This window comes from Lutra lutra, chromosome 15 (assembly GCF_902655055.1).
Source record: "Lutra lutra chromosome 15, mLutLut1.2, whole genome shotgun sequence".
In the NCBI taxonomy this organism is placed as follows: domain Eukaryota; kingdom Metazoa; phylum Chordata; class Mammalia; order Carnivora; family Mustelidae; genus Lutra; species Lutra lutra.
The window spans coordinates 33,358,147-33,378,070 of record NC_062292.1 but is presented as its reverse complement, the minus strand read 5'-3'; the positions used below and the strand labels follow the sequence as shown (position 1 = coordinate 33,378,070).

Sequence of the window (19,924 nt, the reverse complement as noted above, 5' to 3'; positions counted from 1 at the left end):
AAAAATAAGATTTTATTTATTTATTTGAGAGGGGAGAGAGGGAGTGCACAAGTGGGGGAGGGGCAGCAGGAGAGGGAGCAGGGAGCTCCCACTGAGCAGGGAGCCTGACATGGGGCTTGATTCCAGGATCCTGGGATCATGACCTGAGCTGAAGGCAGACGCTTAACTGACTTGAGCTAAACAGGCACCCCCTCTCCCCATTTTCTATTCTGTCCTATCATATTCTATTCTCTATTCTCCTCTACTCTGTTACATTTTGTTTAAAAAAATTAAGTCGGTGTAACTCATTAGCTTTAGTTTACAATATATTATGTGTTGCAAGTAGTCTGAATAATGCTGACTTAGATAATACATATGTTAAAAAAAAACAAGAGAAGTTCAGAGAGTTGTAGTGTTATAGAAAAATATAAAAAGAATAACGCAATGGAATGGAAAGTGTCTAGGCAGGGGTTAATTTTCCCAAGGTGATCAGGGAAGTCTTCTTGGAGAAGGTGACGTTGAACTGTGCCTGCCTTGTTTAGCCTACTGATATGACTGCATTCTTGAGTATATATGGGTAGTTTGAACTATATGCTTTCAAATGTGCTTATTATTTGCTAGTTGTTTTGTATGTACTTGGTGAATCTTCAGCTAGGCTGCAAATTCCTGCAAGACAAGTCTTTTTTTTTTTTTTCTCATTAAATAAAAAAAATCTCTCCTAATATTTGGTTTTGTGCTATGCATCAAGTAGATGTTGGACACATAATTGCAAGTTCAGTGTTGACTACTGAGGATCACTGTGAACCAGCGCCAACATCCTTGTAGGTGGAACAGATGAGAGCCTGTGCCCAGTGGCAAGGGTTAGGAAGGCCCTTAATGTTTCTGAAGAGCTCTACATAATTGCCTGTGCCTGAAACTTATGATTAGAAATTCTATCCTTTACCTTGAAGACTTCATCAATTAAGTCTTAACAGCTATTTGTATCTCTGTTCAATGGTTATTATTGCTATAGCTAAGTCATCATTGAATGTATAAAGAAGAGTTGATCTGGTTAATCCTTCCTAAGCACCAGCTCTGCAGTGGGGGGAGTGGCTGCCAGGTGCTCAGGGCCATCTGTCTAGACAGAAAGCCCTGTTGAGATGCTCAGGCCCCTTGAACTTAGAGGAATAACGAGAGAGAAAACATGCCCAGTGCAGGTACCTGATTAATAATTTGGGGTTACAATAATGTCATAAAGAGTGACTCACCATTACTTACCCACCTTTACATACTACTTTTGATATATTTGTTCTTAAAGAAATACAATACCAAGGCACAAATTAGTTTTCTTTTTTAAACCTCAATTATCAGTAATTTTGGTCACTGTATTTTAGCCACGGTTTGCTTCTTAAATCCTGGAGGATATTCTCTGGCTTCAGAGAAGGCTTCCAAGGGAAGGCAGCTCTGACTTTCTTGTCCCAGGGCTAGCTGCTCCAGGTTCAAGTCAGGACACCCCAGAACTCTGATACTTCTTTTCTAAGACAGGTACAGATCTTTGAAAGCCAGACGTTTCTGCCTGTGTGAAGCATTGAAGGGTGGGGAGAATCCTCTCCTCTTTTCTCCCTTCTTCCAAATAACCCCAACTTTTCTCCTGGTGTTTCAACCCAGACAACACCCCCACTCTAAACCCTGGCCTTTGAAAGATGTGTAGGCTTTTCAACAAATGGTGTTGAGAAAAGGAATAAATTTGGGCCCTTACCTTATGTCATATACAAAGATTAACTCAAAATCGATCTTACAACTAAACTTAAGTACTAAAACTATAAAACTCTTAGGAGCAAGCATAAGAGAAAACTTTATCACACTAGATTTGGCAATGATTTCTTGGATATGACACCAAAGCCACAGGAAAACAAAGGAAAAGGAACAGATAACTTGGACTTCATCAAAATGAAAAACTTCTTTGCATCAAAGAATACAATCAACAGAGTAAAGGGGCAACCCATGGAAAAGGAGAAAATATTTGTAAGTCATTTATCTGATAAGGGGTTAATATCTTGAATATATGAAGAACTATAGTTCAACAACAAAAAGACAATTCAATTTAAAAATGAGCAAGAGACTTGGATAGACATTTCTCCAAAGAATATAGGTAACTGGTCAATAAGCACAGAAAAGATAATCAACATCAATAATTATTAGAGAAATGCAAATCAAAACCACAGTGAGATATTATCTCACACCTATTAGGAGGATTGCTGTCAAAAAAACACACAAAACTCAAAATAACAGCATTGGTGAAGATGTGGGGAAATTGGAACCCTTGTGCAGTGTTGGTGGGAATGTAAAATGGTGCCCTTGCTATGGAAAACAGTATGATGATTCATCAAAAAACTAAAAATAGAATTACTGTATGATCCAACAATTCTGCTTCTGGGTAGATAGCTAAAAGAATTGGAAGCACAGTCACCAAAAAGAGTTATTTGTATACCCATGTTCATAGAAGCTTTATTTATGATAGCCACAAGGTAGAAAGAACCCAAGTGTCCATGTACAGATGAATGGATAAAAACGTGATATATATGTACAGTGGAATATCATTCAACCTAAAAAGAAAGGAAATTCTGACACAGGCTATAATAAGGCTAAGCCTTGAAGGCATTGTGCAAAGTGAAATAAGCCATTCACCAAAGGACAAACGCTGTATGATTCCATGTATATGAGGTACCTAGCGAAGTCAAATTCATAGAGACAGAAAGTAGAATGGTGGTTTCCAGGGGCTGAGGGTAGTAGAGAGTTATTATTTAATGGGTACAGAGTTTCAGTGTTGCAAGATGAAGAGTCTGGAGTTTCATGACACTGTGAATGAACTTAACACCATTGAACTGTATGTACCCTTACAAATGGTTAAGACTGGGGGGCGCCTGGGTGGCTCAGTGGTTTTAACATTTGACTCTTGGTTTTGGCTTTGATTGTGATCTCAGGGTCTTGAGATCAGGCTCCGAGCTCAGTGGGGAGTCTGCTGAGATGCTCTCTCTCACTCATCCTTTATGTCCCTCCCCCCAGACCCCACATACATGTGTAAGTTCGCGTGTTCTCTCTCTAAAACAAAATAAATCTTTAAAAAAAATTGGTTAAGATGGTAAATGTTGTATGTGTATTTTACTACTACAAAAAAAGGTCTATGCTATTACGTTTGTCCTCTTTCAGAATGTAATCTGATGGGAGAAAAATCTAAGGCCTCATATGATTTGCTGAATTTTAAGAAATGTTTAAGTCACTTTAATTACCATATACTTATGTGACTGACTAAGTTGATGAATTCAACATTGGACTAAGAATTTGCTAAGGATAGTTTCTAGGTTAACAGATAACATGCAAAGTTTGTTAAGGTGTTTATATTTAGGGAAAATGTTTTAAGGAGATTTTAATATTTAGAAAGTCTCAGCATTAAGTATATGATTATACAAAAGTGAGATTCTAGAGTCCCTAAAACTAACTTTATGGAAAGAAAATGTTTTTTTTTTTTTTTCAGGGGTAACACATTAATTTTCTATTATAAAATTAATTTGTATTTAATAAAAATGTGGAAAAACTAAAAATAAAGCTAGTCCCACCACCCAAATTTAACTTTATTTCCTTTTCAATCATTTCCAGTTATTTTTCCATACACAGGTTTAAAAAAGACATAGTTTGTCATATCACATATGAATAGTAGCCATTATTTTATTTTATTATTAATATTTTTAAATATTTTATTTATTTATTTGACAGAGATCACAAGTAGGCAGAGAGGCAGAGAGAGAGAGGGAGGAGGAAGCAGGCACCCCGCTGAGCAGAGAGCCCGAAGCAGGGCTCGATGCGGGGCTCGATCCCAGGACCCTGAGATCATGACCTGAGCTGAAGGCAGAGGCTTTAACCCACTGAGCCACCGAGGCGCCCAGTAGCCATTATTTTAAAAAAAGCTGTGTATCTAATAGACTGAAGAATGTATACATTTTTAATTTCTACTTTTTTGTTTTTGGAAAATTCAGGAGTTTCCATGATATTTTCCCCTTTATTATAGTATATTTTGGTATGTTATAGTACATTTCCCTTCTTATTAATTAGTTAAAATGATATAAGTTAAAATTAAAATCTTTGTTCATAAAGAGTATTTTCTACATTATGGATAATTTCCTTTGGATTTATTGTCATAAACAGAGTTCAGAAGGTTTTAGGAATTTTGATACATTTGAATGGTTTTGATACTGCCAAATTGTTTACCTAACTAAAAAGTGGTGAGTGATATCGCACAGCAACCTTGCCAGTCTTTAATGCCATGTTATTATTTTATTTTTTTTTAAAGAAAGTCAGTTACTTTTTTTTAAAGAAAGATTTTATTTATTTTAGAGAGGGAGACGGAGAGAGAGAGTGGACATATGCAAGCAAGAGGGAGGAGCAGAAGGGGAGAGAAAGAGAAGGGGAAAGAATCTCAAGCCAACTGCTCACTGAGCATGGAGCCAGATGCGGGGCTCGGTCCCAGGCCCCTGAGATCATGATCTGAGCTGATACCAAGTCAGACGCTTAACCATCTGAGGCACCCAGGTGCTCCTTTAAAGTCATTTATTAACTTCTGCCAACTTTGTGTATGAAAATCATGTGTTATTTCACTTTGCACTTCTTTTTTTTAAGCTTTTACTTATTTATTTATTTTTAAAGATTTTATTTATTTATTTGACAGAGATCACAAGTAGGCAGAGAGGCAGGCAGAGAAAGAGGAAGGGAAGCAGGCTCCCCGCTGAGCAGAGAGCCCGATGCGGGCCTCGATCCCAGGATCCTAGGATCATGACGTGAGCTGAAAGCAGAGGCTTTAACCCACTGAGCCATCCAGACACCCCCACTTTGCACTTCTTTAAGCTTTCTGCAGTATGTTTCCTAATTGTGTATCCCAACAATTTTTTTTTATTGGATTCTTTATTTATGTGTCTTACTCACTGCAGCTGGCTTCTAAGTTTTCTTATTTAATCCATATATAATAACAAGTAACAACTTTGCATTATAGTGCCTGCAAGTACTTTTCCTAGTCTATTGCTTCTCTTTACATTTTGACTTTTTAAAATTTAATTGATGTTTCTAATGTACTTATGACTATAACTGCCTTTATTTTTGTATGTGTTTTCAGGTGGCTGTGTTGTTTGTGTAGAAAGGGGTTAAGTGTAAAGGACAGTGAAGCTACATTATTGTCTACTAGTGTCATTTAGAAATAACGTAGGAACTGTTATCTCATTCCTGTCCCCAAGTCTGCCACTACCTGAGCTGAGTTGTTATTCTGCCACTCCGTCTGTGAGGCTGAGGGTTCCCAGATAAAATACAGGTTGCCCAATTAATTTTAATTTCAGTCAAGCAACTAATACTTTTTTAAAGTATAAGTATATCCTAAATATTGCATGGGCCATACTGATATCTCAAAAGTATTGGTTATTCATCTGAAATTCAATTTCAATTGGGCAGACTGTATTTTTATTTGGTACATCTGGCACTTCTACTTGGAGCTAGTTTAACACCTGCTTACCTAAACCATCTTGTACTAGGCAGTGGGAGTGGGGGGTGGTGAGAGCTGCAAGAGAAGACAGTCCCTGTTCTCAGAGTTTATGCTCTGGTTTCTCGGAGAAATTTGCAGTCAGAAAGATAATCTCCTGGACTATTTCAATGACGGCTAGATTAAATTTAGAGCCTGTGTTTTCCTACTGCCTAAGGCAGAGTTACCCGCATTTACCTGAGCATAGAACTACCTGAGACACCCGTCCCCTGGGGAGTGTGATTCCTTTGGCTTGAAGAGGGATTCAGATGCCTCTGTTTTTGTTTTTTTTTTTAAGATTTTATTTATTTATTTGACAGAGAGAGATCACAAGTAGGCAGAGAGGCAGGCAGAGAGAGAGAGGAGGAAGCAGGCTCCCTGCTGAGCAGAGAGCCCGATGTGGGGCTCGATCCTAGGACCCTGGGATCATGACCCGAGCCGAAGGCAGAGGCCCCAATCCACTGAGCCACCCAGGTGCCCCAGATGCCTCTGGTTTTAAAGCCAGGTGATGCTCTGGCTCAGGTAGGTCTGTGGAACTCTGGCAGGCTCTGTCCTCTGATTAACAGCGCTCAGCCGAAGTCACGTCTACTCTTTACAACCCATTCTAAATCACTGGTATACATTTTGCGGTGGTGATCATCTCTGTAAATGGCTTTACGGGTGATGACGTTCATCCCATTCGGTCTCCACTCTTAACTCTCGAGGCAAGCAGAGTTAAGTGTTTAAGTTAAGTATTAAGTTAAGTATTAAGTAAGTTAAGTATTTCCGCTTGACTGAGGAGGGCCGGGACGCTTCCAGGGGCTATGTTCACAACGCAAGCCGGTCAAACAGCCCGTCCGCAAAGCCCGCCTTCCTTCCACCCCACCAAGCTACCTCCTCCCTCCTGCTGAGCGTCCGTGGGGACCACTGGGCTGGATTTAGAGCCCCCGGAGTTTCAGGTGATTTCCGCTCGGAACGTGCGGGGCAGCCCCGGGCCGGCAACTAGCAAACGGATGGGGCAGACGCCGCCCGGCGGCCAAACCCGCAGCCCCCGTGCGGGCGAGCGAGGAAGACCGGGGGATGGGGTGGGGCCGCCCGCCCGCAGCCAGAACCCCGTACACCCGGCGCCCAGAGGCCTGCTGCCCGGCTCCCGGAGCGCCGCGCGCGTCCGAGCTGGGCAGCCTGGAGTCGGGGGCGCGCGGGGGCGCGCTCCGAGCACGCGCGCGGGGCTGGTTCTCCAACTGCCGCTCCCGGGGAAGAGGGCGGCTTCCCGGGAAGCCGGCCGCCGCCGCCGTCGGGACTCGGAAGTGCCGAGAGGGTTGTTGGGGACTCGCGGCGCGCGTGAACACGGCGGTCGCTGCCCGGGACAGCCCGGAGGTTGGTAGCCTGGGGCCGTAGCGGGTCCCGGGAGGTTACGTGCTGACTTGCGTGGTGTGCTCGCTGGAGAACCAGAAATGCTCTAGGCATTTTCCGTTTCCTACCCCAGTTCCTGCGTGCGGGCCCGGGGGCGGGGCAGAGGAGGCGCCCCGTCCCGCCGTGGAGACAAAGGCGGCGTGGGCCGTGCGCTCCGGGACCCGCCGGGCTCCCGCAGGCCGGGCGGAGTCCGCGCACGCCCCCGCCAGCGGCCTCTCTCTCCGGGGTTGGTCCCTAGTTTCCGCCGGTCTCCCAGGCAGTGCTGGACGTGCGCCAGTGCTGGTCCTACTGCTGCGGCTCAAGTGACCCCCGAAGTTAATTTATTTTGGTTTCTACTCTTCACACTCAGGTGCGGTCTTCAAAGTCTAGCCTGCAGGTGGCACCGGTCTTTACGTGGAAAGTCCCCCCTCCCCCACCGCCCCGGGCAGTCCAGGTATTGGGGTGGCCTTGGTGTTAAGAAATGTGCTGCTTCCTTGGTTCATGGCTTTTGGATCAGAGCTGTGCTACTAGGGGACTGGCGTCCTTGGTGGTTTGCATTTTATGGGGATTAGACTCACTGTGTCTGTCTCTTTCTGTGCTGTATTCCTCATTCATGCATTCACTTTCAGAGCTGGGCGCTTAGGCGCTATCAAGGGCTTACTTAAGTGCCGTGAGTACAGGTGACGAAAGCGAAGGCTTCACTGAGGGGGTGGTTTTTATACTGGAATTTGAAGAACCAAGTACAGTCTTCCCGCCGCTTCCATTCTTCATGCTCCATCTTTCCTATAATTCTTATCCCCTTTTTCTCTGTGGCAGTCCGTAATTGTGATTAGTATAGAACCAGGACAGTTAGTTCTGACCTGAAAGATTCAACTAATACTAATAAGGCTGATGTGCTTGTCAGGTGCTGTGAATCCACTGTACCTAAATTACAATCACCAGGGATGGTAGGTAGTGTTATCCCTTTTCACGGCAGAAGAGAGGAGATGCCAAAGGCACAGACTAGTAGATTTCAGGGCTGAGTTTTACACTCCGTTTTCTGGATCAAAGCCTGTGCTGTATCTATTATTTATTTTGCTCCCTCCTTGGGAAGCAGGTTAGATGGACTAACTTAGGGTCGAGGCTGAGTCTCCGAGGGACCAGTCATCATTGTGGGAGGCTAGATGTTGGTAGGAACTCTGTAGGTAACATCAAAAACTAGCCAGCCCAGGCCTTACTTATCTGAGTGTTTCCTGCTCGCAGCCGAGGGCCTGGCCAAGGGAAGATTCTCCTTGATTTTTGCTTTGGAGTTGCTTCCCTTGGGTGAAATCCTTAATTCCTTGTAAGATTTTTAAGTGTGAGTGCATGTGTGTGTGTTTGTATACACACACATGAATGGAGCTCTGGGGAGGCCAATTTTTAGAAGGCATTAAAAAATTAATAGAGTTACAAATTACATTGAAACAAGAGTATTTTGTGTTTATTAATGCACTAAGTAACAAAATTCAGCTGTATCAAATAACTCAATTTCAAAGTAGTGATGCCCACATAAATGATATTTCCCAATATTTGCAGTAACTGCACTGTGTAACGAAAGTATCTGATTTCTATTGGTGACAAAGTTGCCAGAACTCCTTCTAATATGGTTTGTTGTCATATTTATAAAAATCCTGCAGTTGTTCTAGAAGTTCATGAAAATAAAGCTGTATGAGTGAATTTATAGGTTTGTGGCCTCCTGAATTCTACCTATGGATGTCTTGGAGGTGGTGGGGTGGGTATCTGTGGTTACAAACCCTACTTAGTGGTTGTTTTTCTTCTGAGTATTTGCTGGACACCCTAGAGCATTACAAATACCCATTTCTTTCTCTTTCAGTTAGTGTCTCCTTTTACTCAGGTTCAGTTATTTCTAGTGATAAAAGCTGTTGAGAGGGAATTGTTGAATTGTTTATAGTCAATATAAACTCTGCTCTGCTCCTGTGGATAATTCTGCTGGAGAATATTCTTGTGTTAGTGGCTATGTGTCACATAGTGCAGGAGAATTTTTTTTTTTTTTTGAGAGTGCCTGTAAACCTTAATGGAGTACGATATTACTAGTGCCAGAGAAGAAAAAAGGTGTTCTCACTATATATCCACAAAACATTTAAAAGATTTTAAATGTGAATAATTCTGGTAATATGTTGGAAAGTTAAGATGAAATGGATACTTAAAAAAAAAACAAACCTTAACTAAGACATAAGAACTAGAAAAGCAAAATAGTCCTGTATCTATTAAAGAAATTAAATTTGTTGTTAAAATCCTTTCCAAAGCAAAATTTCCAAACCCACATGATTTCATAAGGGAAATAGTCCAAACATTTAAAAAACTGAAAAAGGAAACACTTCCTGGCAGCTTTTATGAGGCCAGCATGATCTTATTAAAGCGTGATGAGGAAGAAATTTACAAGAAAATTCCAGGTTATAGTCTCACACAAAAGATGCAGAAGTCTTAATGATGTATTGGTAAATCATCTAAAGGAGACTAAACCATGACCAATTTGGACTTACTCTAGGAAGGGAAACTTTGGCTGACATCAGAAAGTCAAATGTAATTTAACTACATACACATAAAGGAGAAAAATTATTTGACAAAATTGAACACCGATTCATGATAAAAACTTTTTGCAAGCTAAAACATTAATGAGAAAAATTAAAGATTTAAACAATGGAGAATATGTCCTTGCTCTGCAAATGAGTCTATAGATTTAGCACAATCCCAATCACAATTCTAGCAGATGTCTTCTCAAAAATAGAAGTTGATAAGCCAGTTCTAAAGTTTATTTGGAAATTCTAGATAATCTAAGAAAAAGCAAATTTGGATGTCTAGATCAATACATAATATGCTAGTATGGTATTGGCACTATGCTAGACAGACCATGGAACTGAGTAGTGAATCCATAATCAGACTTCTATCACATGTATGTGTGGTCTGTGACAGAAGTGACACCTCAGTGCACTGGAGAAACTATGGCCTTTTCAGTTAATGCTAGGCCAACTGGATCTCCATTGGACAAAATGAATCTTGGTCATCTACCTCATCCCATATACAAATAGTAATTAAGATATATCACATACCTAAATGTGAAAGCTGAAATAACAAAGCTTCTGGAAGAAAGCAAAGTAAAATATCTTTATTATCTAGAGACAGTCAAAAGTTTGTGGGATAGGACGCAAAAAGCAACCAATTATAAAGGAACAAGATTGGTAAGAACTTCTGTTCATTTAAAGATTCCATAAGGAGAGTGGGAAGTAAGCTACAGAATGAAGATATTTGTAATTACATATATCCAATACAGAACTCCTACCCACAATGTAGAAACAACTTTTGCAAATCATTAGGGAAAAAAATGGACAGCCCAATAGAAAAATGGGCAAGTCACTTCCCAAAGGAAGATATCCAAATTCTTAAACACATGAAAAGATGGTTAACCTCATTAGTCCTTAGGAAAATGCAAATTAAAATGAGAATGTGTTATCATTCTATACTCACCAGAGTGAGGGCAAGTATATGCAGGCTTCCCCCGCTATCCAAAAGCAGAGCGTTCCTGTAAAATCTTTCATAAGCTGAAATATGAAGCATAGGAGGAATTACCATTAATTTATATGGAAAATTTTTGAGCATTCCAGACCCCCAAAATAATCCCTCTTAAGTTTTTCTGATACCTTAGGATACATTTCGCTGGTGGATGCACAGAATAAATGAAGGCCAAGCACACATGTTCACAGGCAGAGTTCAGAGCTCTGGTGACGTGATGCTGAGACCCTCAGCGTAGTAGTTTCCCGGGAAGGAGCCCAGGGCCACTCTTGCTGCTGGCGGGGGTGTGCTCCCTCTGTAAGTGCTGGCTGCAAAACAAACATGGAGTGCCATTGTCTCCTCTTGCCTTTTTCTGTAGAAGTGGAAATCTTTGTATTTCTTTTGGTTAACAAAAATAGCTGCTAATGTAGGTCTTTTGTAAAACAAAGTGGTATAATCTGACCTTTCAGAAAGTGGGGGATACCTGTCCTGGTTGGGTTGTGGACAAACTGGAACTCTCATACATTGCTGCTGGGTATAAAACTTAGTGCAACTGTCCTGGAAATTGTTTGGTGTATCATTTACTATAGCTGGACATCTATATCTCCTATGACCCAGCTACTCCATTCTTGGATAAACACAGCAGACATGTGGGTACTGAAAGACATGTCAAAGAATGTACAGAACACTGTTATTCAAAATGGCCTCAAGTTGGAAACAACCCATATGTTCATCAGTAGAGGAATGGACAACTGCTTAGTTTATACAAATGAGAATGAGAACAGATTGTGGATGAGCCTTGCATGAAGCTGAACAAAAGGAAGGTAGAAACAGCAGAGTGGGTTCAAAAACAGGCCCAACTGAATAAGATGATAGATATCAGGCTAGGGGAATTTTGAGGCATTTAATTTTTTTTATTTTTTTTTATTTTTTTAATTTTTTTAAATATTTTTTAAAAATTTATTCATTGGAGAGCGAGAGAGATCACAAGTAGGCTGAGAGGCAGGCAGAGAGAGAGGGGGAAGCAGGCTCCCCACTGAGCGGAGAGCCTGACGCGGGGCTCAATCCCAGGACCCTGAGATCATGACCTGAGCTGAAAGCAGAGGCTTAACCCATTGAGCCACTCAGGCACCCCAAGGCATTTGATTTTTAATCTTAGTGGCAATGACTGTAGTGAATCTGCTTTTTGAAAATCTTAATTTTTAAAACTTTAACTAATTTTAAAAAATTTAAATTAATTTTAGGTACATTTTAATGCAAAGTTTACTTAAAGTAGTATATAATAAAATATTTGGTTCATTCAGATGCCCCTAATCTGGGGAGTGTAAGATGTAGTTGGCATGATTCCTGGTGATTAAAAAGGCTTAAAGTAGGTTAAGAATTTTCATGAGAGACCATATAATAGCACATTAGTACCTTTTGTGAATTAGGGACTTAAAAAAGTGACTCCTTTCCGGCACTCTTTAACAACGGAGGTCTGGCTTAATGGCAGTTCCTATAAAAAGACCTAGAGCTTTGTTTGATATTGAGACTGTTATCAGTGCGAGGTAGAAGCCAAAAAAATGCCAAGGTGCGAACTGAACACAAAATTTTGTTTTAGATTTAATTTTCTTACAATTTAAGTTTTATAACAGTTGAATTTAAAATATTCTGATTTTTTTTTTTAATGTAAATCCTTTTGGTTAGATACTTTCCTCCCACCAGGCAGGTGTGGCATGTTAGTTTCCTATTGTTTCTGTAACAAATTACTAGAAACGTAATGGCTTAAAGCAGAAGTTTATTATCACTTCTGGAGGTCAGAAGTCCAAAATGTGTAGGCAGGGCTGCACTCCCTCTTGGAGGCTCTAGGGCAGACCTTTTGAGGCTGCCTCCATGTCTTTGCTTGTGAGCCCTTCCTTCATCTTCAGAGCACATTTCGCTAACCTCTGCTTCCATTATCCCATCTTCTCTGTCCCGGACCCTCCCAGAAGGACCCTTGCGATTGCACTGGGCCTAAGTGGATGGTCAGGGCTAATGCCCCCATCTTTTACTTAATGACAAATGCAAAATCCCTTTGTTTTGTAAGGAACTATATTATAGGCTCCAGGAATTAACACATGGACATTTCTGGGAGTACCCTATTTGAGGGCTTTCCCAGATGGGATTTTATATTTTGCCTCACAAATAAGTTTCCTGAATCTCACTAGGAGCTCACTGATACTTGCTGAATGAAGAAATGCATCTAGATTTCTTTTTTTAAAAGTATAGTTAATGGAAGAATAGAAATCACGGTCCCTACTGTCTGCTACATTTGGAGTTTTAGGTTCAGGTCTAGACACCTGTACTATACAGAGGCAACTGATTAATGGTAAAGGGTCGAGGAACTAAGTCACTGAAGAAATGGTTGAAGGAATCATGAATGTCTGTCCTGTAAGAAGGTTTGGGATGGGAAGGTTTGGGAAGGTTTGGCATTAATTATCTTTAAATATTTGAAGAAGTATTATTAGAGAAAACAAGCCTTTTTAGTATAATAGCAACATTAAAAACAAAAAGAATTGCTGTGAAGTGTGTAAACCTGGCGATTCACAGACCTGTACCCCTGGGGATAAAAATATATGTTTATAAAAAAATTAAAATTAAAAACAAACAAAAAGAATTACATTTTAGAACAGAACCAAAGCACTGTTCTACCACTTTGTAAGTTCATCTGATCCTTACAGCAATTGCTGTTAACCCTGTTTTTTTTTTTTTTTAAGATTTTATTTATTTATTTGACAGAGATCACAAGTAGACAGAGAGGCAGGCAGAGAGAGAGGGGGAAGCGGGCTCCGCACTGAGCAGGGAGCCCAATGTGGGGCCCAATCCCAGGACCCTGAGATCATGACCTGAGCCAAAGGCAGAGACTTAACCCACTGAGCCACCCAGGTGCCCCATCCCTGTTTATACATAAGGAGATTGAGGCATGGGAAGGTTATGCAACTTGTCTTAGGGCATACAGCTATGAAGTAGCGAAGCTGGAGCTGGGATTGGAACTTTGGAATTCTGACGCCACAGCCATCTCCACTAATCCCATTACCCTGCCTCCATGCCTTTAGTTCCAGAAGGTACAAATGGACTACTGACAAAAAGTTTTTAAAAATAGAGGGACCAGGGGTGCCTGGGTAGCTCAGTGGGTTAAGCCTCTGCCTTCGGCTTGGGTCATGATCCCGGGGTCCTGGTCCTGCTTCCTCCTCTCTCTCTGCCTGCTTCCTCCTCTCTCTCTGCCTGCCTCTCTGCCTCTTTGTGATCTCTCTGTCAAATAAATAAAATCTTAAAAAAAAAATAGAGGGACCAGTTCTTGACTTGATTTGAGGAAAAATAGGATAATAACCAGAACTGCTTACAAAAAGTTTCTCTGCCTCTTGATGTTACTGGAAATGGTCAGGTAGGTTTTTGTAAAAGGAATTCCCAAACTGACTAGAGATTAGATCAGATGACAGCAGGGTCCTTAGTGATTTTGCAGTTTTGATCTAGGGAAAATAATTATTTTTTTTTCATTTTATATACAAATAATCAATCTTTGTGACATTTCATGTACTAAAGCTCCCTTGTGAACTGCAGTTTTCCCACTGACTTTCCAGAACTTCTCACATACTGGTGTGGTAGGCTGTGTCCCTGCCCCCTTTGAAGGTGCCATTGCTGTGCTCTCCTAATGAGGTAGAATCCCTCTTCTCACTTGAATCTGGACTGGTCTCTGGACCAACACAGTGTTCTGTGAATTTTGGAGCCTGGTCCTTAGGAGACCTTGCCCCTCCTGCCTTTGTTCTTTTTAACCCCCAAAGCCACTGTGCTGGGAAGGGTCGGGCATCCTGGAGGAGCCAGATCTGTGTGGAAGAGAAGCGCTGCACCTGGCTGAGAATTAGCACCAAATGCTAGGAATGGGGGAGGTCATGCTGGCCCTTCCAGCCCCTGCTGAGCTGTGTGGTGACTTGGTGACGTGAGTGATGCCAGGTAAGAGCAGGAGAATGGCCCACATAGCCATCCCACAGAATCACGAAGAAAAGGGATCTTTGTTGTTTTAAGCCACTATGTGTTGGGGTGGTTTATGGTGCAGTGAGACATAACTGATACATGATATTTTGGTGCATGTTTGGAAGTAGTGTCTGTATTTTAAAATATTCTGTAATTAGATGTTCTGTCCTGTCCAGCGGACCTCCTCCAAGCCACCATCATCACTCTGTTAGTGAAGCCTTTCTGGGTTTGGAGAAGTATTTTTTGTTAGTATTACATAGTAAAGGAATAAGACTCTTTGTAAGACTCCTAAATAGGGTTTGGCAAAAACTGAGAGGACACAGTGTTTCTGCATTTGGGTTTCCTCCTGAGAGTCCTATGGTTTGTATTATGCAAAATAAGTTTGTTTCATCAAACAAAGGGGCAAGTCTCATAATTTTTCCAAATGTGCTAGAATATTATCCTACTCTTTCATTCTCTCCAAAGCCATTGTCATTTCAGTGTGCATGTGCTCTTTTTACTTCTATTACTTTGTGACTTCCAGAGTGCTCATTTGTTTCTAAATTTAGAATTATTTCAATTTTACTCAGCCCGTCTCTCTATGTGACTGCTGACTTTCCCTTCTTATATCTGAATACATTGGTTTAGTTTGTCTTCTTCAGTCAGTCTTTTAAGGAAAGTGTGAGTTAGGTGGTTCATGTGTGTTTTGATTACATCCAGTTGATTTACAAATTTTCTTCCTAGGGAGTATCTAAATTACGCATGACTTTAAAATTTTCTTTTGCTTGTATGTAACTTGTATAACTCTCTAGCTTTCCTGATGGATTGATTTCATCATAGACACGGAAAAAAACGAATCAGGTACCCTCGTAAGAATAGAGAGGTGGCTGAATCACAGACCTGTACCCCTGAAACAAATAATACATTGTATGTTAATTTAAAAAAATAGGGGGGTGCCTGGGTGGCTCAGTGGGTTAAGCCGCTGCCTTCGGCTCAGGTCATGATCTCAGAGTCCTGGGATCGAGCCCCGCATCGGGCTCTCTGCTCAGCAGGGAGCCTGCTTCCTCCTCTCTCTCTACCTGCCTCTCTGCCTGCTTGTGATCTCTCTCTGTCAAATAAATAAATAAATAAATAAAATCTTTAAAAAAAAAAATAGGGCTGAGGGAAGGCTCTGAAGTTAGACTTGGTGGGTATGAAGCTAAGCTCTGCTGCTTACCAGCTGTGTGACCTGGGGCAAGTTTCTTGACCTTTCTGGGCTTTGGTTTTCTTTTGTGTTAAATGAGGATACCAGAAGTACCAACCTTGAGAAGTTGTTATAAAGATTAAATGAGATGATACTTGTAAAGTGCTTGCTTAGCATAAGTAGCCTATAAATAGTGCTTATAGTACAGCTGTTACTAAAGTATAAGAAAACTAAGTGGAGGAAAATTTCAGTTTAGGACATTGAGCGACTGGTAATTGGTAGAAGTGATGATGGTAATGCTGGTACCCAACCATTATTAGCTCAGTGCTGAGAGTGCGGTTTTGAAAGTCCTCTGGTGCATGTGGGTATGTGGTTATAGCTCATTCAGCACTGGAAATATCAAGACCAAGGAGCAGAAAACATTTAAAATGGAAGTGTTGGAATCCATTTGTAGCATGCATCAAAAATAAAGATACATCTGAAGTGATATTGGAAATTGCCGGGGGAAAGCATCTTACAGAAGTTATGTTTATGCACATTTTTGGCTTTGGCATAGTGAGCCGTGCTTCTCTGCCAAGATTAAGGAAACGGATTTCTGTCTGTGAAAGAGTGGGAGCTGGGGAGTTGGGTTCTGGTTTTTGTGCCATCACTGGCTTCTCTGTGCACTTGGGCAGATCACTGCCTTTCCCTGAGCAGGATTCTGATTCCTGAAAAAGAGCTAACCGTTAGCCCTCCTGGTGAAGAGTAGAGTAGATGATGTCTTTGAAAGCAGGTGGAGTGTTAAATTACAAAGTAAACGCAAATGTATGTTTCTTCAGTATAGAGAAAACTCTGTTAGCTGAGGAATTCTTGCCATTTTATAGCTAGGATTTTATTCTGCGGGCCTCTGGAGTTCTGTAAGCCCCAGAGAAATGCTTTTTTGGAATACCTAGCCTCACGGGCTCTTACCCCAATATGCAGGTGAAATTTCTTGTTGCTCCGGTTTGACTTCTTTTCCTTTGATCCCAGAGAAACCTGCTATGATTTCCTTCCAACACCTGATATTAAATCTACTTTCTCTCTTCGTCTTCATTTGCCTCAAATAGTCTACTTTCATCAATAATATTTGGCTTTGAGATACTGTGATCTTACAGCTTTGGAGTTGATGTTATATGTTCTTTGTTTTCTTCTTTTTCAATCCTGCTTCCTGGACTGGTTTCACGTCAGGTACGACTTAATTGTGCTTTATTTGTGTTGCTTGGTTCTAGAACTTTCTCTCTGCTTCCTCCTGAATCGCTGCTCTCCTTGCCTCCGGACGATCACACTGTCAAAGGGCTTCTTCCTGAAGCTTCACTCAAATTGCTAAATGTACAGGCTCATACGCCTGAGTTTTCTTCAGCAAATCAAGTGCAAACTTGCAGTTCTTTATGTTTAAGACCCTCTGCCACGTAGCTCCCACTCTCCCTTCACCTCCACTATCTATGTTTGTACTTCTTCACATTTGTACTTCACTGACCAGTATTCCCACGAAGGTGGCAGAGTTCCCGGGCCCCATCCCTTTCCCATCACACATCCCGGCCTCTCTCCTTAGCTCTCACATGTCAGTGGCACAGCCTCAGTTACGTAGAGTAATCAGGTTGGCATTTACTCAAACTCAGGCTATGCTGCTCTGCTCTCAGTTGGCTTTTCCTATAGAAGTAATTTACAAATGGTGATTAGGTTCTACGCTGTCTCATAGATAGATACCCACTAAGCTGATAATGCTATTGCAGGACAGGATCTGTAGGTGAACAACAGAAAAGAAGCATTACTAACACGTTTGAGTAAGGACCTCTTTGATTTCATCATGATAGCCTATCCCTAAAAAAGAGCATGCTTGTTTAGAGAATGAGAAATGGAAACTTGAGAACTTTCTGAGCGTATTTAGGAACCTTTATGGGTTTGGATAATTAAAAGTTATAGTTACATTCCCCAATGTCCAACTTGCCTTTTCTTTGATACTGTTGGGTTGTTAAATTCTTTAAACATATCTATTCTGATTTGCTTTCTAAGGGCACAGCTGAAATGAATACAGAAGAAAACACCGAGGAGAAGAATTTTCTTGAGATAGGTGGGCAAGAGCTGAAAAGAGAGGTATAGGGAAGAAGGACCTGTTAAGAAGGACATGTGAGTGAGTGTGTGGTGGTCGTGGAGGTTATTTGGTCTAGTCTCCACATTTTATTTTATTTATTTTTAAAGATTTTATTTATTTGACAGAGCACAAGTGGAGGCAACAGCAAGGGGAGAGAGAGAGATGCAGACTCCCCTTTGAGCAGGGTGCCTAATGTGAGGCTTGATCCCAGGACCCCAGGATAATTCCCAGGACCCTGGGATAATGACCTGAGCTAAAGGCAGATACTTAACCGACTGAACCACTCAGGCACCCCAGTCTCCACGTTTTAAGTGGGAAGAGGCAGCCCCGCTGCTTTGTTGCTTGTAAGGATGTATCTTTGTGTAGGTGTCTGCAAAACATACACAGTATAGCTAAGAGCTCCAGAAAGGGAAATGTTTTTTTTTTTTTTAATAATTTTTTATTTTTTCAGCATAACAGTATTCATTATTTTTGCACCACACCCAGTGCTCCATGCAATCCGTGCCCTCTACAATACCCACCACCTGGTGCCCCCAACCTCCCACCCCCCACCCCTTCAAAATTCTCAGATTGTTTTTCAGAGTCCATAGTCTCTCATGGTTCACCTCCCCTTCCAATTTCCCTCAACTCCCTTCTCCTCTCCATCTCCCCTTGTCCTCCATGCTATTTGTTATGCTCCACAAATAAGTGAAACCATATGATAATTGACGAAAGGGAAATGTTTTAACACTGAATTTTTTCGTTCCCCACAGTTCATTAATGCAAAGGAATTGTCCTAGAAGAGAATGTCCCTGGAAAGCTTCTAAACAGCAGGGCTTCCAGAACTTTCCTTTCATCTCTAAGATTATGTTCACATTTCAGTAGCATTTTTAGGGGTTCAGACTTTGCTAATCACATATTCTTAATGGAGGTGAGGAGTCCCATCCAATGTAATACCAACATCCTTTGAAAGGAGACACCTAAAACGCAGAGGCTAAAGGTAACTTCCCACTAAAGGGAAGACTACCATATTCCCACAAAATTCTACAAAGAGATTCTAAGATATTCTAGGTATTTAAAATGCCTAGAATTTTATTTATTATCTTTTCAAAGAATTTATTTATTTATTTGACAGAGATCACAAGAAGGCAGAGAGGCAGGCAGAGAAAGAGAGTGGAGGAAGCAGGCTTCCCGCCGAGTAGAGAACCCGACGCGAGGCTCCACCCCAGGACCCTGGGATCATTACCCGAGCCCAAGGCAAAGGCTTCAACCTACTGAGCCACCCACGTGCCCCTATGCCTAGAATTTTAAATGCCAGGTATTTAGATTTTAGATGCCAGGTATTTAAAATTAAGTTTGAGTAGAAATGTTTAAAGCTAGAAATGGTTCTGAAAAATAGCAAGGGGACCTGAGAAGGCATTGTTGAGGGTTTGAGAGTGTTTGTGATCGAAAGCGTAAGTGCCTGCTTCTGGATCCCTGAGGTGGCAGGAGGCCAAACTGCCTGAGCAACTTTTAGGTCATTGCCAGTTGGTACTCTGGGTAGAGGACCGCTGACTCTGACCTCCTATTTTCTGAAAGCCAAAGTTTATCTTTTTCTGCTCTGTCTCTCTTAGCTTGAAGAAAGGAGTTTGTGCATGGTAGATTATGAGCCAGGCTATAGAGACAAGTGACTTTTTAAACTGGCATTAATTGGGGCTGGCTGTGGCTGAGGGGAAGCATGGAGTCTCAGTGGGCCCAGGACCTGGGTTTGAGCGCTGGCTCAGTTATTTCTCACTGTGCGGTCTTACTCTGCTTCACATTTTTCATCTGTAACATGCCTGTCTCTCTTGCTTCACCTTGTTCCTTAGAGTGATCATTCAATAAAATGAGATGTGTGAATTCCGATTCTTGGCATTACTGTCTCACATGAGAAATGCTTGCTTGGGCTTAAAATTTTGCTCCTTATTTGGCATCCATTGTGAGACATATTTGAGAGGCTTCACTAAAGCCCTGAGAGCCCTTTAACTAACTCTTTGTTACTTGGGAGCTGATCATTTAATTTGTAGAATTTTAGGACTTCCTATCACCTGCTCTAATACTTAGCATATAGACATGGCTGCCGTTAAGAGAGAGACTGAGAATAGCAGAGGCTGAAGCAATCCGGAAGTGCATTTCTCTTTCATGTACTAGTCCAGACATAAATGGTCTGGGGCGGTTTTGGGGGTGGGGTGGTACATGGAGTCAAGAACTGAGGCTCCTCAGTCTTGTTTTCCCACACGGCTCTCAC

The 19,924-nt window shown here is 41.5% G+C and overlaps 1 protein-coding gene across 3 annotated transcripts in view; it reads left to right on the top strand.

Annotated features, from left to right (window-relative positions):
- Positions 1–6,358: 6,358 nt before the first annotated feature.
- Positions 6,359–19,924, top strand: part of HHAT (hedgehog acyltransferase) — a 332,511-nt gene continuing 318,945 nt past the window's right edge. The window contains exon 1 of one of the 3 annotated variants that reach the window (XM_047705011.1): positions 6,359–6,456. The gene's annotated coding sequence lies outside the window, so the exon portion shown is untranslated. Of the gene's footprint in view, positions 6,457–6,689; positions 6,875–19,924 lie in introns of those variants that run through there. The other 2 variants (XM_047705012.1, XM_047705010.1) reach the window with 2 other exon arrangements.